Source organism: Lepisosteus oculatus, chromosome 14 (assembly GCF_040954835.1).
Source record: "Lepisosteus oculatus isolate fLepOcu1 chromosome 14, fLepOcu1.hap2, whole genome shotgun sequence".
Lineage (NCBI taxonomy): Eukaryota > Metazoa > Chordata > Actinopteri > Semionotiformes > Lepisosteidae > Lepisosteus > Lepisosteus oculatus.
In genome coordinates this window covers 19,300,662-19,314,927 of record NC_090709.1, presented here as the reverse complement: position 1 = coordinate 19,314,927, position 14,266 = coordinate 19,300,662, and the positions used below count along the sequence as shown (strand labels likewise).

General features: G+C 45.6%; 3 non-coding genes and 2 pseudogenes across 3 annotated transcripts; 1 reads left to right on the top strand and 4 right to left on the bottom strand.

Moving 5' to 3' along the window:
• Positions 1 to 2,177: 2,177 nt before the first annotated feature.
• LOC138218955 (5S ribosomal RNA) lies at positions 2,178 to 2,286 on the bottom strand (annotated as a pseudogene).
• Positions 2,287 to 2,823: 537 nt separating this feature from the next.
• Positions 2,824 to 2,942, bottom strand: LOC138218669 (5S ribosomal RNA; annotated as a pseudogene).
• A 3,386-nt stretch (positions 2,943 to 6,328) lies between these two features.
• LOC138243639 (U1 spliceosomal RNA) lies at positions 6,329 to 6,493 on the top strand. Its single transcript, XR_011192292.1, has one exon. It is a non-coding gene; the product is annotated as a U1 spliceosomal RNA (small nuclear RNA).
• Positions 6,494 to 7,880: 1,387 nt separating this feature from the next.
• On the bottom strand, positions 7,881 to 7,953 carry trnav-aac (transfer RNA valine (anticodon AAC)). Its single transcript has one exon. It is a non-coding gene; the product is annotated as a tRNA-Val (tRNA).
• A 109-nt stretch (positions 7,954 to 8,062) lies between these two features.
• On the bottom strand, positions 8,063 to 8,135 carry trnaf-gaa (transfer RNA phenylalanine (anticodon GAA)). Its single transcript has one exon. It is a non-coding gene; the product is annotated as a tRNA-Phe (tRNA).
• Between the last annotated feature and the right edge of the window lie 6,131 nt (positions 8,136 to 14,266).

Genomic DNA, 14,266 nt, shown 5'->3' with positions numbered 1-14,266 from the left:
CTGGTTCCTGTCCAGGGTGTGTGAGTGTGTGTGTCTGAGTGTCCTGTGAGGGACTGGTGTCCTATCCAGGTTCTGTGTGTGTGTCCTGTGAGGGACTGGTTCCTGTCCAGGGTGTGTGAGTGTGTGTGTGTCCTGTGATGGACTGGTGTCCTATCTAGGGTGTGTGTATGTTCTGTGATGGACTGGTGTCCTGTCCAGGGTGTGTGAGTGAGTGAGTGTGTGTCCTGTGATGGACTGGTGTCCTGTCCAGGGTGTGTGAGTGTGTGTGTCTGTGTGTCCTGTGATGGACAGATGGTACCAAGCCTGGACACCCATGAGACACTGGCTTCCTCAGAAGACTCTCACGGAGGGCACACTGTCCCTAACCCGGGTCCAGAAGAAACTACAGTGATCTATAATTCCTGCGCCTCGGAAGGGTTTATGACGTCTATGTCCGGCGCCCGCGCCCGTGGACCGGCGGTTTGGCGTCGCGCTCCGCAGCTCGAGCTTCGGTGCGAGGCAGGGCAGGAGGGAGTCGATGTGGCCTCGGCGCCATCTTTGCTGGTGAGTCAATTGTGACCGTTGCGGTACAATAAACCATCAATAAACCTTTTCCCACCCCGTCCAGTATTTCTGTCGCGGCCCACGTCCCCTTACAATCGACAAACTATAAAAAAACAGTAGCCCTATCAACATTACACGCCATTTTTTTTATTTTAAACGTCCGCTAGATACGCAGGTGGCTCGATACCTGTCTTATCCTCGCCGGCGTCTTTATACCGGCAAGTGAATTTTATTTGGGGTCCCTCAGAATTGTGACAGAAATGTCAGTGAACCACAATAAAAAACGAAACTTTTTTTTAAAGGCGGTGAATGGATTTTCTGAGTAACCGTGTAGCGACTAACGTAAGGAAAAAAAAGTTGTCTTTCCCTACGAAGATGTTTTGGTACAGGACTTTCTTTAAATATCAGTTGTGCATAGCGTTTTACAAAAAGTTGATGATGATCTTGGAGATAATTGCAAAGGAAAATTGAGATAACTACCAAAACATTACGTGTGAAACGACAGGACAGAACTTTGAACCCACAAAGAAACAAAGGTATGAAATATTGCCTCGTCATGGGGGGTTGATAATTGTAGTAAGTGTTCCTAATTTTCGTAAAGAAATGTATATTATGGGAGTCACACGTGAGATTTAGTGTATATACGTTTCATATTGTGCATATATACGGGGTTAAAAAGTGGAATGAGTATGATTATAAACTCGTGTGTCCTAAAATTTGATAATTTTTGAACAAGCTTTGATTAGACAGGTGAAAAACAACATCAGATCCTTTTTTTTAATATATTCTCACGTCTGAATATCAGCTTCTCCCCTCTGGCCAACATTTCAGGGCTCCCAGGTGTAGATCCCAAATTGAAACAAATATTAATTTGTTACCCAGTTAAACAGTTAATAGAAGTGAGTGACCAGGGTAAATAAAGGTGGGTCAATGTAAACTGTTTATTCTGGACCAGACTTCGTCATGTGTGATATGTCATGACTTCTTATATTAAGTTTTAGCTTTATATTTAGTTCTACATGTGTAATAGATGCGATGTGTGTCCATAAAAAGGTTTCTCCAGGGGAAAATCAAGTTGGTTTTAAAACCATGTTTCCTTTTTAGGGTACGTTTGCATTCCAAGTGTGGGGTTTTTGCCTTTTTATCATATTTTGGATGTGAATCCGTGGTATTTTTGCTGAGACAAGTTGCCTTTCTTATACGCGGAGGGATCTGCTCGTGAGATGTCCGCTTGGTCCATTTCTGAGCTCAGTATAAGGTGTAGAAAGCATGACTGTCATCATAACCCGCCTCTCACCCAGGTGTGGAATAATGTTGTGACTATTGCTTCAGCAATAACATGCTGATTGCATGTTTCTAGATGGGTATAACAGAGATCTCAACTACTGAGGGGCCTTATTAATAAAGTCTCCACAGCCGAAGCGCTGTGTCTCTTTTCAGCTGGCGATAAACCTTTCCTCGATCCTTTGCGGACTTGTAAAACTGTTCATGATCAGAATAAAAAACGCTCACGCTAATACACAAGCACCCGTGTCTCGCCAAAGCTGACAAATAAACAGACGGACAAGCCGCACTGCACGTGTGAACAGGGGAATGAGCGAGCGAGCGGGGGTAGGGCGCCTCCTGCGCTTAAAAGCTTACAGCACCTGGTATTCCCAGGCGGTCTCCCATCCAAGTACTAACCAGGCCCATCCCTGTTTAGCTTCCGAGATCAGGCGTGCTCAAGGGGGTGTGGCCATAAGCGAGAGCAAGTCTCGCTGGCACCCTTCTTATTGAGAGGACAGCTCTGTCACCTCTTTTACGACGCTGCTTTTTTTCCCTTGCGTTTTTCTCTTCTTCCCACGTTCTCTCTCTTCACTGCCTTCGTCCCCGCTCTATTTCACTTCAGCCTTTCACTCTTGCTTCCTTCCAATGAGGACGGAGCTGCGGGAGAAAGGGCGCTATAGAGGATCGCTGTGGAGTGCTGCTGCTGTGCTTTGACATCTGAGCTCTGTGGAAAACGATCTCAATACAATTCTGAAAAACGCGACTCTCCGAACGCCAGCCGAACAAGTCTCCACAGCCGAAGCGCTGTGTCTCTTTTCAGCTGGCGATAAACCTTTCCTCGATCCTTTGCGGACTTGTAAAACTGTTCATGATCAGAATAAAAAACGCACACGCTAATACACAAGTACCCGTGTCTCGCCAAAGCTGACAAAGAAACAGACGGACAAGCCGCACTGCACGTATGAACAGGGGAATGAGCGAGCGAGCGGGGATAGGGCGCCTCCTGCGCTTAAAAGCTTACAGCACCTGGTATTCCCAGGGGGTCTCCCATCCAAGTACTAAGCAGGCCCATCCCTGTTTAGCTTCCAAGATCAGACAAGATCAGGCGTGCTCAAGGGGGTGTGGCCATAAGCAAGAGCAAGGCTCGCTGGCACCCTTCTTATTGAGAGGACAGCTCCGTCACCTCTTTTACGAGGTGACGGAGCTTTTTTTCCCTTGCGTTTTTCTCTTCTTCCCACGTTCTCTCTCTTCACTGCCTCGTCCCCACTCTATTTCACTTCAGCCTTTCACTCTTGCTTCCTTCCAATGATGATGGAGCTGCGGGAGAAAGGGCGCTATAGAGGATCGCTGTGGAGAGCTGCTGCTGTGCTTTGACATCTGAGCTCTAAATCTGGAAATCTAATAAGTAAATTGATTCTTAAAATGTAGAGAGCTTTGCAAAAAAATATATTGGGGCTTTTAGATAATATATTTCAAGGATGTAATTGCTGTGCTTAAGTACGTGCAGAATTTTAGAAAACAGTGCGTCAACAAAGTACACTGTTTAGGTTACTTTAGAAGACAATGTACCAAAACAATATATGCTGTCTGGGTCGTTAGAATTAGCTGAAACTAACTGATAAGCTTTCAATAACATATCTATTGCTTCTTCTTTCGCTTTTTGATGTAATCTGTTTTCTCTTAGGGATAGGGGAAGTTTTAGAAGGGACAAAGCGCTGAGCTTTTTTACAGCGCAACGTCTTATGAAAACCCTGTACTGCTTGTAACAAATTGAGTCTCTGGTTGCACTTTGTGAAGTGGCAGCAGGGCTCCCAATATTGCAATATTGAAATAAAGACATTACTCAGGTGAGAACTCTCTCTTGTGGCTTCCTTGATAGTTATATTTCCATGACACCGGTTTTAATGTCTGTAGATTGTATCTTATTTTTATTTTTTGTTTTGTTTCATGTTCATATTATGTGTTTTCACCCAGTTGACTCCAGTTAATAACAGTTCACCCAGTTAATAGCCACTTTTTATGCGCGAAAAACGGGTAATCTTTCTATCTCGTGATCAGCTTAGTATCTTTCTGTAAGTTTTTTTCTTCTTAATTAAACGTTTAAAATACATGAATTTCATAAAGACAACACACGTTTCGTACAGAAAAAAATCATATTCTGTTCTCTTCCTGGTATGTATAACAGATCAGCAGGTCTTATTTTCCCAATTGCTTTTTTCCACTGTATTTATCATATTGGCTAGCCGATGTCCTCTCTTAGCTAGGTAATGTTACTTGTGGATGTGCTTCTGCGTTGCGTAGAAGCACATGTATCCATAGAAAGTGTATTATACTACTATTTGAGCTACAGTACATAAAAATAATTATATCGTTATTAATTTCTTTAGGTACGTGATTCCATATTATATTCCCTATTAATCAAATTCTAAAAGTATGCTTTTGTTTACTCCGATAACGAGCACATTCACAGAAAATGTTAATATCTTATGACTTTTCACAAAGTATATAAACTTAAGATGGTCAGAAGGAGCATGTAAAATCGTTTCCGAAACGTGGTAAAATCTTACTACATGTAAGACTTTGATGCTTAAAATGTTTAGGAAGAAAGTGGAATACTGGTGTGTATTTTTTCTTTAAACTACCAATACCAGCCATATACAGTTTACACTATATGTTTATGTTCCTAAATTTATATAGTTTATGGTGGTGTATCGTGGTTGTAGAGGTTTGATGGGTTTACTGAGACAATTATTAATTGTAGCAGTAATCACGAGGTTGTTCGTTGTGGCTTTTAGGAAATCAATCGTCAGAACAACTAACAACGCACACACACGGGTTCAATACACGAGATACATTTATTCATATAAATTGTGCACCAAACATATACTAGTATGCCTGGATACAAGCAGCAGACCTTACTGTGAGGGTTATCAATATACAAGGTATATAATCTCGAAGAGATGCCAACACAAAGAGATACACAACAGAGAATATATGTCAATATATATCGTTCGGTTACCAAATCGCTAATCAGTGTTATTACCCACTGTTACTCTAAACTCGGAAGTAAATACATTACTCATGAATTAAATTGATAACAACTTGTGTTGAGGTACAATTGAATTCTCGAGACACAATGTAGAACATGGGGTTTACTTATCCACTGTGTATGGATTTGGAATCTCCCGGCACGAACACCAAACCAGCTGACAGGCTCTGTTGCAGCCTCTGTTCCAGCGGTTGTCCAATGGGCGTTGTCCTGGCGTTCTCTGGCTACCGGCCAACCAGTTGAGGTACAGCTCGGAGTAGGACGGGCGGAGGAATCTGACTGCGGCGCGCAGGGCAGTCGTTGCTCCGAGGAGATCTACCAGCAGTCCAGCTGGCTAGTAGAAAGTCTCTATGCACAGAGTGTGACCGCGAGTCCTCACAAGTCACTCTTTTGCCTGGGAAGAAGCTGGTTCGTTCCTGGTCCAGCGCTGCTTCTGAATAAGCTATTCAGGTTGTCGACGAGGGTCCAACTGTAGGCTGCCGTTGATCAAGCGGATCATTCACGTTGGTAGAATTCTGAGTACGTATGGGATCCTCGGCCTCGCGCTTAGAACAAAGTCCAAGTCCCTTTGCAGACAACAGCAGTTGTCACGTGATTGTCTCTGAGGATGCGCGAAAATGGCCAAGGAGAGCCCCGATCTGAGCTTGCGCTCCGTTTTTGACCAAGACATAGATGTGTGCTGATTGGTTGAGAGTTTGGCAGGCATTAGAGACCCACGTGGTATTACCACGCCCTGCCAGTCCCTGATTGGTTGGTCAAGGTGAGATATGACTCACTTACTCTTGACACTTAGGAATGCAGTCCAGATGTCCATTCGGCACTCCCTAGACAGATAGGCACCAATGGATGACCATTGATCATGATAGCCAGGCTAAGCTAAGTGCATCCCCATCTGGGAGCTGTCCATTATCAAAAGAAAACATCTTAAATCAACCTGCATGAATACTTTCTCTGTGGCTGCACCACAAAGATGGAGGGTGAGATGGGGCCTCATTTAGGACAGAATACCACTGCCTAATTCTGTCTTATTAACAAGCATTGCCGCTACAACGGCATCTCTCCTGTCAAACGTCCTCCTGACGTGTTTGACAGGATCTGGGCCGTGGTGAACAGTGGGAAAGACGCCCTGTGGAGAGTGAGGAACATGGGGCTGTTCAAAGGCATCGAGGTCCCAGTCAAGGCAGCAGGTAGCCTGGCCCTGTTCATCACCCGAGAGAACTATTACCTCAGAGATCTGTGGAGAGAAGGGAGGGAGGAAGCAGAAAATCTGTGGGAAATTGAGAGCATAGGTCAATATCTCAAGAAACTGTGAAAAACATTATCATGTTTAAGTAAAGAATGTGATTTGCACCAGAAAAAAATAAATTGTTGCTATATAACTGGTACCGTGTCAAAATGTAATGAGATGTGATTATATATACTGTTTTAAGTATGTATATTAATGTAAAGCTTTCTAATTTGTGATGTCCTGTATTTTTTTGTGAAAAGAAAATAAAGTTCTTAAAAAATCGATTCACCCAGGGCGAGGCTCGGCCATTGCACTCCGGCTGTGCTGACCCCTGCGAATTCCCCAAATATGGGAATCTCGACTGCATAATTTCTGGTAGTGGGGGACTGCGTTCGCGCTCTCTCCTGATGTGCTTGGTCCAATATCAGATACGGGAGAGTTAGGACACCACGAGCTGCGATAGGATCCCAGTTCGAAAGGAGTCGATGCCACTGCTGGTTCCCGGTTTCTTTTAGTTAGAAGTCCGGAGAAGCATTTCAAGCTGGTTACACTACTCCTTCCGGACATTCATTCCCTTTTCAAAGTCAGTCGTTTTGCTGTTGTCTGCATTATTTAGGCTGATTATCGAGGTTAGCCTTTATTTGGTCATGGGGGCCTCGGTACTGTATGCTAATTCTCAAGACAGTTTCACCCGTTTTCTGATTGCTACGTTCTGTACCAGTGCAGACATGTCAAACAGTGAATGGCTGTACCTCTATTGTATCCGTGCTCAATGAATGAAATCAGTAATAAATGAATATATGTATAGTTATACGAAAAACAAGTGGTTTATCGACTCATCTTCATTTGCAGATTTAGAGGCAGCTTCGATATTTGGGGGAGGCGTAAAACATGGTGCTGATCTTTGGAAAGCAGGAGGCAAAACTGACACGTTCTCATACAAGGAGCTGAAACCAGGCCACCTGGGTGAAGATCAGGTATCGTAACCGCTAGACCATATGGGAGCATACAGCCATGTTGTGCGTGCGTCATGTGAGCAAACTGTAATTGCTGCCTTCATGACCTGCTTGATGGAGAAAACACACAAGAGAGTTGGCACTCAGAGTGTCGAAGGGTTGATGTATACTAGGGCTCAGTTGAAATGCAGCGTCAGGACTTTTCCGACTAGTGTCACACAAAGAGAGTACATCCTTTCCTACTGGCTGTGTATGTCTCGGTAACTCGCTGTGATCGTATAGTGCTCAGAATTTGTGTTGTGGCCGCAACAACCCCGGTTCGAATCCGCATACTGGCAGAATAGGAGGAGTACTGCCTGACTGGATCGTTGATGAACGACAGAGGCCACTCCGACCTCTTCTTGGTTTTCTTCAATGACTTACTAAGGATCTTCTTCACATTCGCCCATGCAGGGGAAGCCAGTTACAACAAAGCAAACGCAGGAAAGTGCATTTCAAGCAGAGACCAGGAGGGACTTGTTTACACCGAGAGTGGTCGGAGAATGGAACAATGCGCCCAGCCCTGTTGCTGGAGCCGATTCTTGATGAGATCTTGGGCTCACTAAGAGGCCCCCGCTGGATGCTAATCTTTCTGTTGTTCTTGCAGGTCCTGCGCTGCTTTTGAGCCGACAGAGCTCGTCCTGGTCTGTCGGCACAGCCCAATTGCAAATGATCGGCTCCACATACAGAAGGAACGTGCGTTTGGTACAAGAGTGCACGAAGGCACCGGAAATACATTGGGAACAAATGACCGGTCGTTCAAGACCTCTGTGAAGTACAGGAGCGTGCAAAACGAGCCTGCTTCCACCCGGTCTCGAACCGGGGACCTTTCGCGTGTTAGGCGAACGTGATAGCCGCTACACTACGGAAACCTGCAGGGACCGCTGCTGGTGTCTTGCTTGCGTTTCGGGCTGAGAAAGGGACGCGTCACTTTAGGCAGGGTGCGCTGGAGAGAGGAACAAAGGGCGCGATGAAACAAAATACCAAAACCCGGGATCAAACCAGGGACCTTTAGATCTTCAGTCTAATGCTCTCCCAACTGAGCTATTTTGGCGGTGCGCAGAGCCCACAGCCACCTGCTCCAGCCTTCCTGTGTTGCGGCATGAGCGCACCAAGAGTAGCGGGAGAGTGTTGCAGGAACGTCACTCTGAAGGAAAGCCACCCAGGTGCGCCCTCTGAGCTCTGTCCAGCGCATCTTCCTCGCATGGACTCCTGCCTGCGACTGGCAGGAAACAATTAGCAAGAACAGAACGACACCCCATGGGTGTCTCATGACCACACCTTAGGTTGTGACACGTGCAGGTGTGAGGGGTTGCCGGGCTACTTTGGAGCAGAGCTTGGGCGGAGGGGGGGCAGGAAAGCAGACAAAGAGGTGACACCTCAAGGTCTGCACGATCACAGCTCTCCGCCGCCCCAGGCTTCCGCTCGATAAGCTACTTGACACACCCGCCCCTCCTCACACAGACCGTGGAAAAGCCCCCGAGTGGGAGCGCTCTCTCTTCCTCCAAGGAGCTCTTGGACACGACGCACAGACAGGGCGCGGGGAGCCGCCGCCTGCAAACACGGCTCCAGGAAGGACTCCACTCCGCAGGAGCCGCAGAGCAGAGGAGATGGGGGCAGCTTAGCTCCTGTGCAGAGACCTGAGCTGTTGTTGCTGCGGGCGCTGTCTTTTCTGCACTCGGGGTAGGAGTGAATGTTGAGTTGCCCTTAGAAATGAAGCAGAGCACTTCAACGGCACGGGTGTGTGTGTGTGTGCGTTCGCCCTGGTGATTCTGGGAGACAGATCGAACCTGGGCTAAAAGAGAGGGGGCTTAGCCCTCTTCCATTTGCTAGTTCAAAGTTGTACAACCCATTTGTATCTGCTAGGCGGTGCAGTCGTCGTCCACAAAGAAGGCTTTGAAAAGCGTCAAAGGCAAGTCATTCCGAGTTGGTCGTCTGTGTTTTCCGTTCAGACGCGAAATGCTGAAATGATCTCTCGGCTCCTCGGTTGTCATTTCTGCTCCGTAAAGGAATCAGAGGACGCGTCGGCTTCCAGCACGGTGGGTCGGGACACAATGCCGGGGGTCGGAGAGAGCGATGTCTTCCACGTTAGTATAGTGGCAAGTATCCCTGCCTGTCACGCGGGAGACCGGGGTTTTCTTTCACCTCCTTAGAGAAAGGACTGCCTTTCACTTCTCTGTTTTCTTTCACAGCGTCGTGCACCTTTTCATTGCTCTCGCTTTCAGAGCCTCCGCACGGCACACGACTCGACATCTGGAAGCACATTGAAGTGAAAGCAGGAAGCGCTGCGACATGCACTGTGCAGATCCCGCCACACTAAGAGGTGAGTGGGTCTGTTCGATGCACAAAGAACGCTTTGATAAGCGTCAAAGGCAAGTCATTCCGAGTTGGTCGTCTGTGTTTTCCGATCAGACGCGAAATGCTGAAATGATCTCTCGGCTCCTCGGTTGTCATTTCTGCTCCGTAAAGGAATCACAGCACGCGTTGGCTTCCAGCACGGTGGGTCGGGACACGATGCCGGGGGTCGGAGAGAGCGATGTCTTCCTCGTTAGTATAGGACCTGTCACCTGTCCCCACCTGTCACGCGGGAGACCGGGGTACATCAGGACGCGCATTGAAGTGAAAGCAGGATGCGCTGCGACATGCACTGTGCAGATCCCGCCACACTAAGAGGTGAGTGGGTCTGTTCGATCACAACGCTAGGCGAATCCCCAATCCCCTTTTGTGCGTGGCGACAAAAGAAGGCTGTTTCCGCCCGATTTCGAACTGGGAACCTTTCGCGTGTGAGGCGAATGTGATAACCACTACACTACGGTAACGATGGTAAGACGTGCCCAGCGGCCCAGCGCTGAGCTTCGTCAATGCGATTCAGCTGCTTCCAGTGCCTTTATTGGAGTGCGCTGATTGACCGTGCTCTCTCTCCAGAGACCAGCACGCCTGTCATGGACGGAGCAGGAAAGGCGGCGCCACATTCTACAGCCTTCTCCACGCATACGACAAAATCGGGCTACTGAAGTGGAGAAAATCGTCTCTCCAGAAAGTGCAAATATCATCTTGGAGAGTATAAATCCTATTGCCGAAGGTCAGCCCTGTCTACCAGAGTAACCCTCCCTCCTCCTGCAGCGATGATCAGCTCGTCTCACATGCGAGAAGTCTTCGGTTGGAAACAAGCTCCCCCTCTTCTCGCGCGTTTTGCACATTCGAGTGGTTTTAATGCGGCTCCTTCGTATGGTGTTGATCTTTTGGAAAGCAGGAGGCAAAACTGACACATTCCCATACCGGGAGTATGGAGTTTTCAACCTGGGCCGCCTGGATGAAAACCAGGAATCCTAACCGCTAGACCATATGGGAGCACACAACCCCGCTGTTCTGGGCATCATGCAAGCAAACTACATAAATATGAGAAAACACGCAAGAGAGTTGTCACTCAGAGTGTCGAGGGGTCGATGTATACTGGGGCTCAGTTGAAATGCAACATCAGGACTTTTCCGAATTATGTCACACGAAGAGAGCACAGCCTTTTCCGCCCTGTCACGTGTGTATCGGTAACTCGCCGTGATCGTATAGGGGTCAGTACTTTGCGTTGTGGCCGTCCTGATGTACCCCGGTCTCCCGCGTGACAGGTGGGGATACTCGCCACTATACTAACGAGGAAGACATCGCTCTCTGCTTAGTGTGCAAAACACTTACTTACAGCATTGTGGGTGCTGTGGTTTAAATGCTATTGGTTTGTGAACAGAATACCCTTATCCCAGTGCATTGTGCCACATTAAATAAACGCACGAGAAAAAGAGATTCAGAACGCAAAGCTGTGTCAGTGTTCTGTGTAAAAAATCGGTTTGAACATCACGGGAGCTGTTTTTAATAAGCTGCTGAGTAAAGAATATTGTGGCATTTACAGGTTCTTTTCAGAACAAAGGACAAGTGGAGACGCGATTAACAAACAAGCGCTTTGTTATTAATACTCACACTTTATGAACACTACCATTAAAACTACCAGTTGTACTCTCACTAATGTTAAAATGAATACACTAGTAGTAGTATTAGTTGCTGCCCGTGACGTCACATACACTCTCTGTGACGAATGCGAGACACCTAGACACATACAGTGACGTGCCGGCTGTTGCCGTGGTTACCATACTTATGATTTATAAACACTGGAAAAAATGCATTTAAACTGTTACATACATTTATCAACTTGGAATATAATTTTCTAGCTCTAGGATAGAGTTACCTAAATAATAATATGAATAATCATTGTTTAATTTCGGATTGAACATTATTAACACTAAACGCACTATGGTAATTGATCGATACAGTCTTTATTGACTGTTTTCTAGATATTTAAACAGGGTCAAGAAAAGAATCAGTACTCACCAATCAGTGAAGTTAATCGATTATTCTATGGTCCTTCAGTTGAATAAATTGGTTGTCGATACATAAGTGATCAATAATTCTCCTCCGTGCGCTCCTCGCGCCTTCCACGTTCTCGCTCTCTGATCCCGGCGCTCTGGCTGGTGTCTGTGACGTCACAGCGGTCTTTCTGACAAAGCAGAGCTGGAGGAGACTCCTGTCCGGAGCCCGGGGGGCTTTTCTTACAGATATAAAATCTCCCCCCCCAAAAAAAAAACACACCGGACTGTGAAGAGAAGCGAATCATCACAGTTGGAGAAGGAGAGCGACAAACCTAGGAATAAAATTCATTAAACAGAAAAAAAAAGTTTACATCGCAGATTATTGCGTTACAAAGCGTACCCGTGTGGAGCAGTAGAGGACAAGCACGAGTCCCTGAAATAAGCTCTTTTAAGAGTTTTACACGAATCTTCAGAGTAAAGAAGCCAGGAGGATCAGACTCCTGATCCTGGAGGTTAAAATGTGTATCCTGGTTTTATTTCCACCCAGCTCTCAGTTCCATTAGTGGTCTGATGATTTAAATTAACTGTAAAACTGTTACCAGACTTAATCTAAATTGTAAATTTATAAGACTGGCTACTAATAATAAATATACTGATCAAAGTGTCAATACTGGTGTTTATAAAGTAAATACTGTAGCATTTGCAGGTTCTTTTCAGAACAAAGGACGAGTGAAGACGCGATTAACAAACAAGCATTAACACAAAACCAAACGCAGGATATACACACACATGAGGAGACTGACGAACACGTATACACATTTAGGGTGGTAATTACCTAACAACACACTCTACTTTTACAGGACTACACAGGGCACTAGAATTACTAGGACATTATTTACACAGGTAGGGTCAGTCGCTGGTCATCGTGCTGAACCTCAGACTCTTCCCGGCTACCACTCCCAGCATGCCCAGCGGTACTACGAGCGCCTAGGGGCGCTTCCTCCTCACCACCAGGCGACGGCGTTACAATATATTGTTCGGTTTAAATCAAAATGCTTTACTACTACAAGAGAGAAGTATAGTATGGAGGATGCGGCAAATTTATGATTTCTTGGAAGAAAACGGCTTTTCTTTGCATTCGAAATGAATCGAAAATAGCACGACACACAAACCCTTTGTTTTTTTTTTAAGAGGTTATTTTTTTAAAATGACAAATATAGAAAACGTGTTGTTGTTTTTTCACCTAGAAATTTTGGACCAGGCCGATGTATCACTAGTAGTGGCGCTGAGGTCACTATGGTGCAATTGAGCACTGTCAGACCCGGGCCAGTGACGTAATGGATAACGCGTCTGACTTCAGGTCAGAAGAGTGTAGTTTCGACTGGGCTTGGCTCGTATTTAAACCATTTACATTTCTGTATATTAATGAACTGCAGCTGAAAGCTCTAAAAAACACGTTGGGTAAATTGCAGTGAACTAAAATTCGCACAAGGCTGTTGACTGCTTAAATAGCTCCGCAGAAGCGCGACTTTGCTCAGTGCTAGAGCGCATGTAAGAGATCCCGGTTCAATCCCCGGTATGTTTAGGTGCTTTATATCCTGTCGAGTGAGAACTCTTCGCTTGTTTTCATAGCCCAGTTTATATAGTTAAATCCCGATACTTTTGAAGTGCTATAATGTTGCTGTGCTGTTTTAACGTGTCTTTTAATGCAGGGGTGCCCAACTTTTTTTAATCTACTTCTTCATTTGCCAGTCCAGCGCGATCTACTGTACCAGTGTGAATCTGAAGCTCTAATATAGGAAAAACAGACTGTGGGCACATCGGTACAATAACGATACCCATCACTAAAATGACAGCAAATAAAAGCAAGTGACTCATGCTACAGTGAACAATTAATTTTCCCCATTTTAGAAAAAAGAATATCCTACCTTAATGTTAACATTGGCACCGAGAAGCTTACTTGAGAACACTTGTAATATTTTTTTGAACGTGTTGACACTGCTAATCATGTCGATGCCATTTTTAGTTTGTCTCTGCAGCTCAACATTCAGCTCATTCAGCAGTTCAGTCAAGTCTGTGAGGAATACTAATTCCAGAAGCCACTGGTCATCCTATAATTGGGCATATTCACCATGTTTGGACGACTTGAGGATTTCCTTGATTTCAGGTAACAGCTGTCTGAACCTCTCCAAAAATGTTTGTTTTTGAAATCTCCAAACAGCCAGTCAACAGCCTCGATAAACGCTTTTTAAATTTCTTCCTGGCTGAGTTTTTCTGTTTAGCCAGGACGCGGCTCACACGGGACGACGCGATGATTGCTTGCTTTACCTCTTGTACTAGACCTCGTGAAACCCGACTGCTGCTAGTTGAATTTGTAATTTAATTTATTTCAACTTTTCTTTTCTGTCACTGACTTTTAGCAGGAAAGTCCACATCATACGTTTTGTGTGCAATTTATAAATGTGGTTCTATATTTTCCTTTTTCGCGTAGGCGCTAGCATTGCAGATTTGAATGCGAAAGTACAAAAAATAGTCATGCTCCCATTTCTTGTGAAAACTGTAAGTTTTCGGTCTCTTTGCTTAATCCTTTTCGCTCAAACACTACAACTATCAAATAGGCATACGTATCAAACTGTTGGCTAATTTATCACAGCCAGTCTGTTTTGCTCCACGATGCGCTGTAGCGAACGTGGGGTTCGTGGGGCAATAACCAAGAGAAAGTTCTCAGCACACACAACAACTTATTTACGGAGCTCCTGTAGCCTTTTTTTCAGTGAGCCAGCACTCAGGGAAGAGACTTTTACAACCCGTTCGACAAGGGTTAAACACA